The sequence below is a fragment of the Python bivittatus genome, unplaced genomic scaffold, assembly GCF_059951505.1.
Source record: "Python bivittatus isolate LINGU-HERP-01145 unplaced genomic scaffold, Pbiv_v1 ctg000570_np1212, whole genome shotgun sequence".
Lineage (NCBI taxonomy): Eukaryota > Metazoa > Chordata > Lepidosauria > Squamata > Pythonidae > Python > Python bivittatus.
In genome coordinates, this window is record NW_028277097.1 from 7,289,872 (window position 1) to 7,303,948 (window position 14,077).

At 39.2% G+C, this 14,077-nt stretch overlaps 1 protein-coding gene across 4 annotated transcripts in view; it reads left to right on the plus strand.

The window, feature by feature from the left end:
• FYB1 (FYN binding protein 1) overlaps nucleotides 1-14,077 on the plus strand; it is an 81,054-nt gene that overhangs the window by 21,176 nt on the left and 45,801 nt on the right. The window lies entirely within an intron of this gene.

Sequence of the window (14,077 nt, forward strand, 5' to 3'; positions counted from 1 at the left end):
TAACGTGTCTATGATTTATGGTTGATTTTATGCTTGGCAAAAGCTTTTCTATGCTTAGAGATCACCTGTGAGCATGTCCCATGGATTTAATAAAGTGGTTTAATAAAGAATTAATAAATTCTATTTAATTGTGTTAGACTGCATTGTACATCTTTCCCAATTCAGGGTTTGCAGTCTCAAACAGGCACCTGGTTGGGGTGGTTATTATTTGCTACTAGATGATAATGGGACTCTATTCTGACTTACACTGAAAGGTGAAAAATAACTTCCAGAAGTGTGACTGGAAGAGAAGGTGCTAAGAAGATTTGCTGTACTTAATTTTCCTCAACAGCCATTCTCTTCTCTCAATTCCCTCCTTCATTTGTCTTTTGCTTCCAATGAAAAGACCAGTGCATGTTTTCTTGCTTTTTGAGCAAAGTGATCTTATGAAGGCAATTTGGAACAGCAACAATGTGACACAACATTGCTAAGCATTTCCTTCTCCTTCCACCCTCTGCTTTGTAGATGTCACAACATTGTTGTTCTCAAAACTTGTTTTCTGCTTCAACAGTAATAATTCCACGTGTCTTGAGGTAATCTCTAATCTAGGGCTCAGGTAGGAACTCCATCTGTACAAGAGGGATAAAATTATATCACGAGAAGTTGCCATTTCATGCTCACTTCCGTCCCTCCTTTAAGGATGTAGAAAAAACATAGAAACAGGCTGTAAGAAGAGATAAAGAAAGTTATCCCATTAGGGTTATTCCAGCTGGCTTTGTGGATAATCTTAGCACCTCAGAGAAAGAGGAGGAGATGAATCTTTCTGGATCTGCTTTTTCCTAATTTGGAGTTTCAGACTTGTGAAGCTCATGATCCCTGGAGAGCTGTACAGTTGCCTGATAGGTGGAAAATATATGTTCATCCCACTTTCCTTTGCAAGCTTAAGGTAGCACATGTTGGTGAATGCCCTTATTTTATTTTCACACTCACACCATGAGAGAGTGTGATAGGCCCAAGGTCACCCGGTGAACAATGGCCAGGTAAGAGACTTTACTTTGAATTTCCCTGTCCCGGCCCTACATTTTAAATGTTCCAGCACATTTGTTTTCTTGATTCCAAGAGCAGTTACTGATAGGGCCATCCAGGGAGAGGAAGGATTGGGGGGTTCAAAAAAGTCAAGATGGTAGATGAAATTACAAAAAAGGGGCAGGGCTTTACTTGCACAGTCCTGCCCACAATCCTGGTTTTGTTTTGTCCTCTCCCCTGCGGACAACTCGGCTTTTTTTATATATGCTAAAACACACACGACTCTATGCGCTATACACTGATATACATTATATCACTGTGAAGTATGTGATTATTGTGTAAATTTCACATTTTTAATGTAGCATGATCTCCAATTCAGTAAGCAAAACTTGTTGTCTAACCCCTAAATGTTAACCCAAACTTCATTTTTTCTTTCTCAGTTCTTGTTTCTGTCTTTGTTTCTTTTAGTTTATGCTATGGTTTTCATTAAGGTTTGCTGTAAAATTTCTAAAATTGGAAGTCTACCAAGAGGTAAACAAAATAGCATGAGAAATATGTCTTTATTACGTTTCTGTCTTTAGGGAAGTATGAAAACAACAACAGCCACTACTATTACTACCTGCTTTCAGTAGGAGGAAAGAGTCTCAATGTCTCCTCCACACAAAGTTTACTCAAACATAATTCCAAGATGACACCCTGCAAAAAAAAAAAAATATGAGCAATGATGCTTGTTCCTTGTTGCTGATATTTGTAATCTTATAATTATGAAAAGATGACAGCAGATTTTTTTTGCTCACATTTAATTTGGTCCTGGTGCTATTAAAACTCTTATTAAAACTATACCTTCTATTCTATTTGGGTTACTGTGACATTTTACTTTTCCGTTTTCCTGTTCCTCCTGTTGTGTGTATTTTCAACACTTTTGCTTGCTTAAATTCTTCTTAATTAGATCACATTGATTGACAATACTTTCAATAATTCATTTATTTGACTTAATCTTATTTGCTGGAAAAATGAGATCTGTCAAGGAAGTTAACAGTAAAAGAAAACCTATGACTTAAAAAAGACAGTTTAAAAGCAGAGTTAAAATAATTTTTTGTTCTTGTTTAGTCGTTAAGTCGTGTCCGACTCTTCGTGACCCCATGAACCATATCGCGCCAGGCCTTCCTGTCCTTCACTGCCTCCCTGAGTTTGCTCAGTTTCATGCTCATTGCTTCAGTGATGCTATCTAACCATCTCATCCTCTGCCGTCCTCTTCTCCTTTTGCCTTCAATCTTTCCCAGCATCAGGGTCTTTTCCAAAGAGTCCTCTCTTCGCATTAGGTGGCCAAAGTATCTGAGCTTGAGCTTCATTATCAATCCTTCCAATGAGCAATCAGGGTTGATTTCCTTTAAGACTGACTGGTTTGATCTTCTAGCAGTCCAGGGGACTCTTAAGAGTCTTCTCCAGCACCACAGTTCAAAGGCATCAATTCTTTGGCACTCAGCCTTCTTTATGGTCCAGCTCTCACAGCCATACATTACTACTGGAAAAACCATAGCTTTGACTATGCGGATCTTTGTCGGCAAGGTGACGTCTCTGCTTTTTAATATGCTATCTAGGCTTGCCATAGCTTTCCTCCCAAGGAGCAAGCGTCTTTTAATTTCATGGCTGCAGTCTCCATCTGCGGTGATCTTGGAGCCCAAATAAATGAAGTCTGTTACTGCTTCCGTTTCTACCCCTTCTATTTGCCAGGAATTGATGGGTCCAGATGCCTTAGTTTTTTTAATGTTGAGTTTCAAGCCAGCTTTTGCACTCTCCTCTTTCACCCTCATCAAGAGGCTCTTTAGTTCTTCTTCACTTTCTCCCATTAGGGTGGTATCATCTGCATATCTGAGGTTGTTGATGTTTCTCCCTGCAATCTTGATTCCAGCTTGTGATTCTTCCAGCCTGGCATTTCTCATGATGTACTCTGCATATAGGTTAAATAAGCAGGGTGACAGTATACAGCCTTGTCGTACTCCTTTCCCTATTTTGAACCAATCAATTGTTCCATGACCGGTTCTAACTGTTGCTTCTTGGCCCGCATACAGATTTCTTAGGAGACAGGTAAGGTGGTCTGGTACCCCCTCTCCTTAAGAATTTGCCACAGTTTGTTGTGATCCATACAATCAAAGGCTTTTGCATAGTCAATGAAGCAGAAGTAGATTTTTTCTGGAACTCTCATGCTTTCTCCATGATCCAGCGAATGTTGGCAATTTGATCTTTAGTTCCTCTACCTCTTCGAAACCCAGCTTGTACATCTGGTAGTTCTCGGTTCACATACTGCTGAAGTCTAGCTTGTAGGAGTTTGAGCATAACCTTGCTAGCATGTGAAATGAGCGCAATTGTGCGGTAGTTTGAGCATTCTTTGGCATTGCCCTTCTTTGGAATTGGAACGTAAACTGACCTTTTCCAATCCCGTGGCCACTGTTGTGTTTTCCAAACTTGCTGGCATATTGAGTGTAGCACTTTAACAGCATCATCTTTTAGTACTTTAAATAGCTCAGGTGGAATACTGTCATCTCCGCTAGCTTTGTTGTTAGTAATGCTTCCTAAGGCCCACTTGACTTCGCTCTCTAGGATGTCTGGCTCAAGGTCAGTGATCACACCAGCATGGACATCAGGGACATTAAGATCTTTCTTGTATAGTCCTTCTGTGTATTCTTGACACCTCTTCTTAGTCTCTTCTGCTCCTGTTAAGTCCCTGCCTTTTTTGTCCTTTATCATGCCCATCTTTGCACTAAATGTTCCTTTGATACCTCCAATTTCCTTAGGAGATCTCTAGTTTTCCCCATTCTGTTGTTTTCCTCAATTTCTTTGCATTGTTCATTTAAGAAGGCCTTCTTATACCTCCTTGCTGTTCTTTGGAAATCTGTATTCAGTTGTTTATATCTTTCCCTTTCACCCTTGCTTTTCGCATTCCTTCTTTCCACAGCTATTTGTAAAGCCTCATCAGACAGCCACTTTGCTTTCTTGCATTTCTTTTTCTTTGGGATGGTTTTAGTTGCTGCCTCCTGTACAATGTTACGGACCTCCATCCATAGTTCTTCAGGCACTCTGTCTACCAAATCTAATCCCCTAAATCTATTCATCACCTTCACTGTGTACTCACAAAGAATATGATCTAAGTCATATCTGAGTGGTCTAGTGGTTTTCCCTGCGTTCTTCAATTTAAGCCTAAATTTTGCAGTATTGCAAAAGCTCATGATCTGAGCCACAGTCAGCTGCTGGTCTTGTTCTTGCTGTCTGTATAGAGCTTCTCCATCTTTGGCCGCAAAGTATATAATCAGTCTGGTTTCGGTATTGATCATCTGGTGATGTCCATGTCTAGAGTCGTCTCTTGTATTATTGGAAAAGAGTGTGTGCTATGACCAGCTTGTTCTCTTGACAGAACTCTATTAGCTTTTGCCCTGCTTCATTTTGTACTCCAAGGCCAAACTTGCCTGTTATTCCCATTATTTCTTGACTTCCTACTTTAGCATTCCAATCCCCTATGATGAAAAGGACATCTTTTTTTGGTGCTAGTTCTAAAAGGTGTTGTAGGTCTTCATAGAACTGGTCAATTTCAGCTTCTTTGGCATCAGTGGTTGGGCCATGGACTTAGATTACTGTGATATTGAATGGTTTGCCTTGGATACGCACTGAGATCATTCTGTCATTTTTGAGGTTGTACCCCATTACTGCCTTTCCCACTCTCTTATTGACTATGAGTGCAACTCCATTTCTTCTAGGGGTTTCTTGCCCACAGTAGTAGATATAATGGCCACCTGAATTAAATTCACCCATTCCCATCCATTTTAATTCGCTGATTCCCAAGATGTCAACTTTCAACCTTGTCATCTCATGTTTGACCACATCCAGCTTGCCTTGGTTCATAGATCTTACATTCCAGGTTTTTTACAGCATCGGACCTTCTTTTTGCTTCCAGATACATCCACAGCTGAACGTCCTTTCAGCTTTGGCCCAGCCACTTCACTCTTCTTGGAGCTACTTGGAATTGCCCTCCACTCTTCCCCAGTTCCATATTGGATACCTTCCGACCTGAGGGGCTCATCTTCCGGCATCATATCATTTAGCCTTTTGACATTGTCCATGGTGTTTTCTTGACAAGGATACTTGAATGGGATGCCATTTCCTTCTCCAGTGGACTACATTTTGTCAGAACTCTCTGTCATGACCTGTCCATCTTGGGTGGCCCTGCATGGCATAGCTCATGGCTTCATTGAGTTATCCAAGCCCCTTTGCCACGACAAGGCAGTGATCCATGAAGGAGGTTAAAATAATACAGTATACTAATTACAAATATAAAACCTAATAAGTATGTTCAATTGAAAATCTGCAGTGGACAGCTGGTGTAGATCTTTTAAGTTTGGGAACTTTACGATTATGGTTTCAAGAACCACTTAGCAGTAGAACCATGGCATTTAAAACCAACTGAAGTTTCTGGATGCTCTTCAAACATCATCCCTAGTCAATGTGTAGTAGTCTAATTTTGATATGATCAACACATGAATACCTTTAGCCATGTCCTAATTGCTCATGTTGCGTATTAAATATATTTGTGCATGGGTGTTCTTCATTATTGCACCATTTGGACATTTTTATCCACTACTACGTGATGCATGGATAGATATGAAATTCATTGCCACATGATGTGATGATAGCACTGCCTTGAGTGGCTTTAAAAGATTAGGCAGGTTCAAGGAAATTGTACCTATCCACATACTAAAGGTTGACAACCTTCTTAGGCTACAGGTACCATCAAATAATCTTGCTTAGTGGCCCCAAACCCCCAAATCCCATGATATTTCAGCAAGTTCAAGGCTGATTCTTCATTTTAGACTGCAGGACATAAATAATGGATTTAAGTTACAAGAAGGCAGCTTCTGAATGAAAGTTAAAAAAAAGAAAAACTTTTATAGTAAGAGCACTTGAATCAATTGGAAATGGTGAATTCTCCTTCAGAAAAGGTACTGATGCAGTGTGGTGCAGAATCAAATGTGTAGTACTTAATGTTTGGACCTGGACTGGGAAGACCCAGATCTAAGTCCACCGTCAGCCATGGAAATTTACTGGCCAAACTCTCAGCATAACCTACCATATGAGATTGTTGTGGGATGAAATGAAAAGAAATCTCTATATACAGTGGGGCAAAAAAGTATTTAGTCAGCCACCAATTGTGCAAGTTCTCCCACTTAAAAAGATGAGAGAGGCCTGTAATTTTCATCATAGGTATACCTCAACTATGAGAGACAAAATGGGGGGAAAAATCCAGAAAATCACATAACAAAGGCTACCATCAGTAACACACTATGCTGCCAGGGACTCAAATCCTGCAGTGCCAGACGTGTCCCCCTGCTTAAGCCAGTACATGTCCGGGCCTGTCTGAAGTTTGCTAGAGAGCATTTGGATGATCCAGAAGAGGATTGGGAGAATGTCATATGGTCAGATGAAACCAAAGTAGAACGTTTTGGTCTAAACTCAACTCGTTGTGTTTGGAGGAGAGAGAATGCTGAGTTGCATCCAAAGAACACCATACCTACTGTGAAGCATGGGGGTGGAAACATCATGCTTTGGGGCTGTTTTTCTGCAAAGGGACCAGGACGACTGATCCGTGTAAAGGAAAGAATGAATGGGGCCATGTATCGTGAGATTTTGGGTGAACACCTCCTTCCATCAGCAAGGGCATTGAAGATGAAACGTGGCTGGGTCTTTCAGCATGACAATGATCCCAAACACACCGCCTGGGCAACGAAGGAGTGGCTTCGTAAGAAGCATTTCAAGGTCCTGGAGTGGCCTAGCCAGGCTCCAGATCTCAACCCCATGGAAAACCTTTGGAGGGAGTTGAAAGTCCGTGTTGCCCAGCGACAGCCCCAAAACATCACTGCTCTAGAGGAGATCTGCATGGAGGAATGGGCCAAAATACCAGCAACAGTGTGTGAAAACCTTGTGAAGACTTACAGAAAACGTTTGACCTCTGTCATTGCTAACAAAGGATATATCACGAAGTATTGAGATGAACTTTTGATATTGACCAAATACTTATTTTCCACGATGATTTGCAAATAAATTCTTTAAAAATCAGACAATGTGATTTTCTGGATTTTTTCCCCCATTTTGTCTCTCATAGTTGAGGTATACCTATGATGACAATTACAGGCCTCTCTCATCTTTTTAAGTGGGAGAACTTGCACAATTGGTGGCTGACTAAATACTTTTTTGCCCCACTGTAGGTCTCCTTGACCTCCTGGAGAAAAAGCTGGACATAAATCTAACAAATAAACATCCAAATCCCTGATTCTATGATTAAAGCCTGCTACAAGGCAGTGAGATCTTGGGTGAAATGTTAGCACTTTCTTACAAGGTTTCTTAAAACCTGGGCAAAATCATCTACATCTCTCAGGTTTGGTGATCTTATGAAATGCCAGCCATTCTGGATACTGTATTATTTTCATTTGGATTTAATGTTGAGAAGCTTCATGGTGGCAGATAACTGGACATCCTCCCAATAGACATAAAACAGCATTATTGCTCCATTCAAACTGAGACACCTCCCCTTCCAGCTCCATTACTGTTGATCATATTAGAAGAAGTCATTATAAATGGACTGTGTAGTCTGACCTTGCATCATGGCTTTTTCTTTCTTTCTTTCTTTCTTTCTTTCTTTCTTTCTTTCTTTCTTTCTTTCTTTCTTTCTTTCTTTCTCTGTTTGTGAGAGATCCTATGGACAGGATCATTTGAAATTTATACACAAAGACAGAAACGCACAAAGAGTGAACACATGCGTGAATAAGATATCGGAGGTGCAATAAGCATTGTTTCTTACTCACTAGTTCAAATCAAAAGGCAAACTTCTGGTAAGGAGTGGTATCCTGTCAGGAAATCATGGGACTCTGTATGTTGGAGTCCTTGGTGCTCTCTGAGCTTGGTTGTTTCCCTGCAGATGTTTCATTACCCAACCAAGTAACATTATCAGTGCTGGTGAGTGTGGGGTTTGCTCTCTATTTATATACAGTAGCTTGCCCTGCCAGGGTCAGTGGGGGTGTGGTTTTCTCCTTGGTAGTTCCTTGATTATGGTATTGTTTTCTCCTTGATTGTTTGTCTGCTTGATTTTTTGTCTCCTTGGTAGTTCCTTGATTAAGGTATTGTTTCCTGCTTGATTGGTCTGGTGTTAATCCCTGCTTATCTGGGTTGGGTAGGTCCACTGCTTTTCATCCTCCACTGTTGAGGTAGATGAGGGTGGGCCCACTGCTTTTCATCCGCCATTGTTCTTCTTTTGTTATTTGACCTTTCTTGGTTAGGTCATTGAGGGTTCTCTTGATCAGGTTGTCTAGTTTCTGTATTGGATTGGTGTTTACTGGGATGTAGGTTTCTTTGTCCTACAGTAATTCTTTCACTTTTTGTATGTATTGTGTTCTGTCCATGATAACCATAGTTTGGCCTTTGTCTGCTGGAAGGATGATGATGGTTTGGTCCTCCTTTAGGTTTGTAAGGGCTACTCTGTCCTCTGCTTTGAGTTGATTCTGATTCTGTGTTCTTCTGGTCTGTGGTATGACTGTCTGCCTTATGCTTTCTTGGGTCTCTGTGTCAAGTCCTGTGGTTTTAAGTGCTGCTTTTAAGGCCACAAAAAAATCTAATTGATTAGCATAGTCTATGTTATAGTTGAGGCCTTTCTGGAGGATATTATGTTCTGCAGTGGCTAGTGGACAGCTGGCCATGTTGACTACCCATTTGGGTTCAGATACCTCTTTGCTTCTGGGGTTTAGCTTGAGCAATTTGGTTTGGAGTTTTGTTTTCCTTTTTTTAGCTTGTCTTAGAGATGTAGTCTTGATGGTGGTGACACCCCACCAACACTGACAAGCCAAGCTACTGTATATAAACAGAGACCAAACCCCACACTCTGATGATGTTATCTAGTCGGGTAATGAAACAACTGCAAGCAAACAACTCAGAGAGCACCAAGGACTCCACAGTTCAACCCTGAGCTACATATACAGTATTCTCTTCTGTTGGAACTCTGTATGTTATCATAGCCAAGATAAAAGAAATTTAGCTTAAGGCAATCAACTGCAAAATGCAGATAAAGTAGGCAATGAATCTTGTTATTGAAGCAATTTGGAAATATTTAAAAGAAACAAAAGAAAAATATGATGTGGAAACAAGTGCCTTGTAAAATACCCAACATGTCAAATGTTTGTTAAATATCCTTGCTGATAAGGAGCTGAGAGTAGGTGTTAGTTTATTCTCTGAAAGAATTTTTTTCTTATAAGAGATAGAGGGATATCACATGGCAAAGGGGGAGGTTTTAAAGCACTCAGGAGCACTGTAGGAAGGAGAAAGCTTGAAAACTGAGGTGATGGTTGGCAGCTAAAACGGCTAACTTGGACTTAGCTCTAGTGGCTGTTTAAGATGGATGTTGGTTTCATTTCAGAGAAAAGATGGCTAATGATCCTCAAGTGCATTAGGCAGTGTTTGTGAGTGGTCCAAAGCATTTGAGAGCACAATCCAGAGCAGAGTGCTGAAGGTGAAAAGGCTGGGCATGGCTTGCTACTTGTTCATCACAGAGAACTCTCAGTGGGGTTAAAGATGATGAGAGAGAAGATCAAAGGTTTTACTTGTCAAACAAGCACCAACTAGATCAAGACCAACTATGAGTTCATCTGATGGATCCAGAGAAAGAGGAAGTCTTGCCACTAGTATCTGTAATCCCTTTCTTAATGTTAGAATTAGGAAGGGTAGGTAGGGGTAGAATTAGAATAATGCACACATATGTTGACCTTAGATCATAATCTACACACTCATACACGCTTAGAGCTTACTAGAACGGAAAGTTGGAGTTCAGAAAAAAATGCTTTCACTTGTACTTTTGACACTCTGTCTTAAGAGAAGGGGAGGGGAAAATAGTTCATGTCGGGAACTTGTGTTTGGCGAGCGTGGTTTTCTTCTTGCAAACTAGATTATATCATTAACGCTCTGACACAAGGGAGTGTGTTTGCTGCCTTTTTATATGTAGCAACTGCTGCTACCTTGTATAACTTGTGTCTTGATCAGGTTTATCTGTAGTTTGTGTATCTGTTTCTGACTGGCCTACCTGGCTTGGTTTGGCTGTATTATTTCATCTTAGACTGTTCCTGCCTATTGTATTTGGTTTCCGCTTATCTACGCATTAACTGCTGGGTAACCATATATCAAAATTATCTCAGAAACCACAGCAAATTACTTCAACTGCAAGATATCACAGTAGCCCACACACAAACAAAATCCCTCCGAAGCATTTTAAGCCAACCCAAAGATCCATCAGCTAAAGAAGACAGAGCAGGAATTATTTAAAACTTGCAATGCAAGGAATATGAAAGCCCTAAGTAGGACAAACAAGCAGATTAGCAGCATGCACCCATGAATTCCAGCTGGCTGTCAGAATGTACAGTGAAAATTCTTTAATTCTGCAATACAATAGACAAATGTAACCACAAATTCAAGTGGGAAACTGTAGCTATTTTAGATCAAGCCAAATTAAAAAAAATGCTAAAGATTTCCTACAAGCCTGGCATTCTGATGGATCAGCCATTAATAGACACATATTGTACAGAGAATAGTTTACCAACTATTCCAAAAAGCAGACAAAGACTCAACAAATCAATAGGGAGATAAGCAAGAACCAATACGATAAGCAGAGATCATCTCAACTGAAACAGTGCAGCCAACCAAGCCAGGTGGATGGATCAGGAACAGGCACAGAAACTAGAAGAAGACAGGTAGGACAACCTGACACACATAAAAAGCCAGCAAACTCCACTTCCCTGTGTCAAAGCACTGTCAGTGTTACCTAGTTTGGTAATGAAACATTTGCAAGCCAAGCTCAGCAAACACCAAGATCCCAACATTTCAACCCTGACCTACACATATTGCCACCACTGAAAACAGTCCATGTTGGTTCTCAGAGCGGGCTTGGATTAACCATTAAGCACAATAAGCACATGCTGAGGGCACCAATGGAAGTGGAGCAACACAGATTTTTTTCCCCCCTAGCTACCCATAACTCTTTCACTGACACACTCAACTTTAGTCTTTTATTTTTTTGGGGGGGGGGTAATTGTCCTTATCTGCCATATTCCACTTTAATCTGCGTTGTTAAAAAAATGTTTTCTTTGGCATGATGAATGATTAAAGTTTAAAAGTTTGGTTTGAAGATATCACATTTGTTTCTGTCTCATGGCATGAGAGTTTTGCTTCTGTTGAGGGGCACCATTGTTGGGCTGTGCTTAGGGCATCAGTTGGCCTAAATCCAGCTCTGACTTATTAGAAATGTGTACTTCCATAGATCAGCAGGAAATGAAACTCACCGTTTTATCAGTAGTTTGAATAAAAAAAGGGGTGAAAGCTGGAATGTTGTTTCTTTCAATCAAATCCTTTGAACCCTTAAATGCACCCAGTGACAGTAGGAATCTGAACAAGAAGAAATCAAGTATAGTCTAAAGAGATCTGGATGTGAGGGAGTTAGAAAATTCAAACTATAATTCTCAAATTTATATTTTAGTATATTTGCTTTTAATAGTGCTCAAAACCTAGTGCCTGAGAAAGTTGACTTGGTGTAATTTGTAGAAGAAATACCTGTGGAAATCTTCAGTAAGCTTTGAATACATTCAATAAAAATTTTTATTTCCTGAAATCAGTCAAGTTCTTGGGATAAATTCCTGATAAATTTGGCTCTGGATAAGCCTAAATAAATCAAGACCCCTTGTGCCTAGTGCAGGAGATGGTGGTGTTGGCAGACTTTTCAGAGGCTGGGGACCATCACATGATTTTGTATTATGGTTCAGATACCTCCTCCAAATTAAAATAAGTTTATTATTTATTTAATTAATTAAATTTGTGTGCCACCCTTCAAAAATCGGTTTTCCCCTGGCAGCTTACAACAAAAATGAGAACATTTTAAAACTATTAAAAATGCAACTGCATAATAATTAAAAAGGATACTTTTTTTAGGAGCAATAAAAGCAGAAGCCTTAATAAAATATATCTGAATAAATGACAGTGATAAAAGTGGTATTGCTTGGAGTTGAAAAGAAAGAGGACTTTCCAGGGATGAGCAGCTACCACTGGAAAAGCTGCTTCCAAGTTGCCAGTTGCTACATCTCAATATGGAAAGTAGCTAGAGCAGAATCTCTGAAAATGACCTCAGAGTATGTGTACGAACATAAAGGAAGAGGTGTTCCTTTAGGAACTGTGGTCCTAAGCCATGAAGGAACATTCAGGTTAACACCAAGCTCTTGAAGAGGGACTTGAAACAGTCTGGGAACCAGTAAATTCCATATAAATTGCAAAGTATTCTTATCACCCAGTTCCAATCAGTATTCTTGCTGAAGCATTTTCTACTAACATCTTTCTGCACCATCTTCAAGGGTAGTTTCACATACTCCATTAGTAACAAAGTGGAGGGGAAATTAATGCACCCGCCTAATAAGATAAAAGGTGCTTCTACCACAAATGGAATCTCTCCAGATAAGGAGTGGATGGGAGATCACCCACATGTGCTCCAGACGGCTGCCCCTCATGGGGAGACTACAGGACCGGTTTTCCACAGGTTTGTGTGCCGAGAGATGACAGGATCAATCATCTCACTCGCAACCATGGCACAGCCTTTTAACGGACACTAAGTTTGCAAACCTCACTTTCTAATCACTTTCAGAAATTAGCTATTAACTGTCTTAAAACTGTTAGAGACCTTCAGAATGACAAGTTTAAAAAGGCTTCATTGGGTGAGTTTATCTTCAACTCTTAACAAAAGAAAAATTAATTATAAGCTTAAGAACTTAAAGAATTTGAAATAAACAGCAAAAAGCTAAATAAGATTTTGCTCTAAGAAAGTTATAAATTGAGTAAGGATCCAGATATATTTGGAATATTGACTTTTACTATAAGATTTTGGAACTAACTATAAAAAATAAGCAGCTTCTCATGGGAAACAGACTTATTTTGGCTGTCTTGGCTATTGTAAGTCATAACAAAGTTAAGTGATTATTTTAGAAACTGAACATTAGAGGAAACTAAAGATTCCAAGCAGAAGAAACAAAATACAACCCTATTCTTGATGACAGTTAATACTGGGACTGACAAAATGACACAAAATTTTATAACATTGGAAATATTAAAGGAGATCTTTGACAAATGGAGCCAGAAATTAGTAGCTACAATATCAACACTGTCAATAATGATGTCTGCTTCTTTGGATAGATTATGTCCAAAAGATGTTAATGAAGGAATGACAGAGTTGAACAAATTTTATCTGACAAGACAAGGAAAGTACAAAAAGTGGAACTACAAATGACAGGCCAAGAGAATGTTTTGGAAAAAGACAGTTTCTTGGATATACAAAAGAAACTGGCTGAAGTTTTAAAAATTAAAAGGGAAATACAAATGATAAACCAAGAGAATGACCTGGAAAAAGTTTTCTTATTGGATCTACAAAAGAGGCTTGCTAAAGCTTTGAAAAATTGGTGCGATGGGATAAAGAAGAATTGAAGGAAAATCAAATTCTATGACAAGATTTGATTGAATTAAAGATTAAGACAATTAGAAGTAAAAGGAATACAAAGTTGGTTCATCTGATCAAGGTTAAAATAAGAAAATTTTCTGCAAAGTTCTAGCAACCCTTTATGGACTTTTTGCTGGCACCAGGATTGAAAAGTTGATGTTTTATGGATTTGCTTATAGATGAGGGATGGGAAATGGGATGAAGAGATATCTGTCTGTAACTTTGTAGGGGGTGAAGAGCTACCAAATTTGTTTATACTTGTGATGAAGATTGGAAGTCACGTCTTTATATATTTTCTTTTCTTTTTCTTTATTATATTATTTCTTTTCTTTCTTTCTTTCTTTCTTTCTTTCTTTCTTTCTTTCTTTCTTTCTTTCTTTCTTTCTTTCCTGCACTTTTTATTCTTCATTCTCTTCTTTTTCTTAGTTTTTAATTTGTGTTAGTTTTTACTACTGTAATTAAAATTCTTAATAAAAATTATATTTTAAAAAGTCCTCATTTAGTGATTGCCTTGTT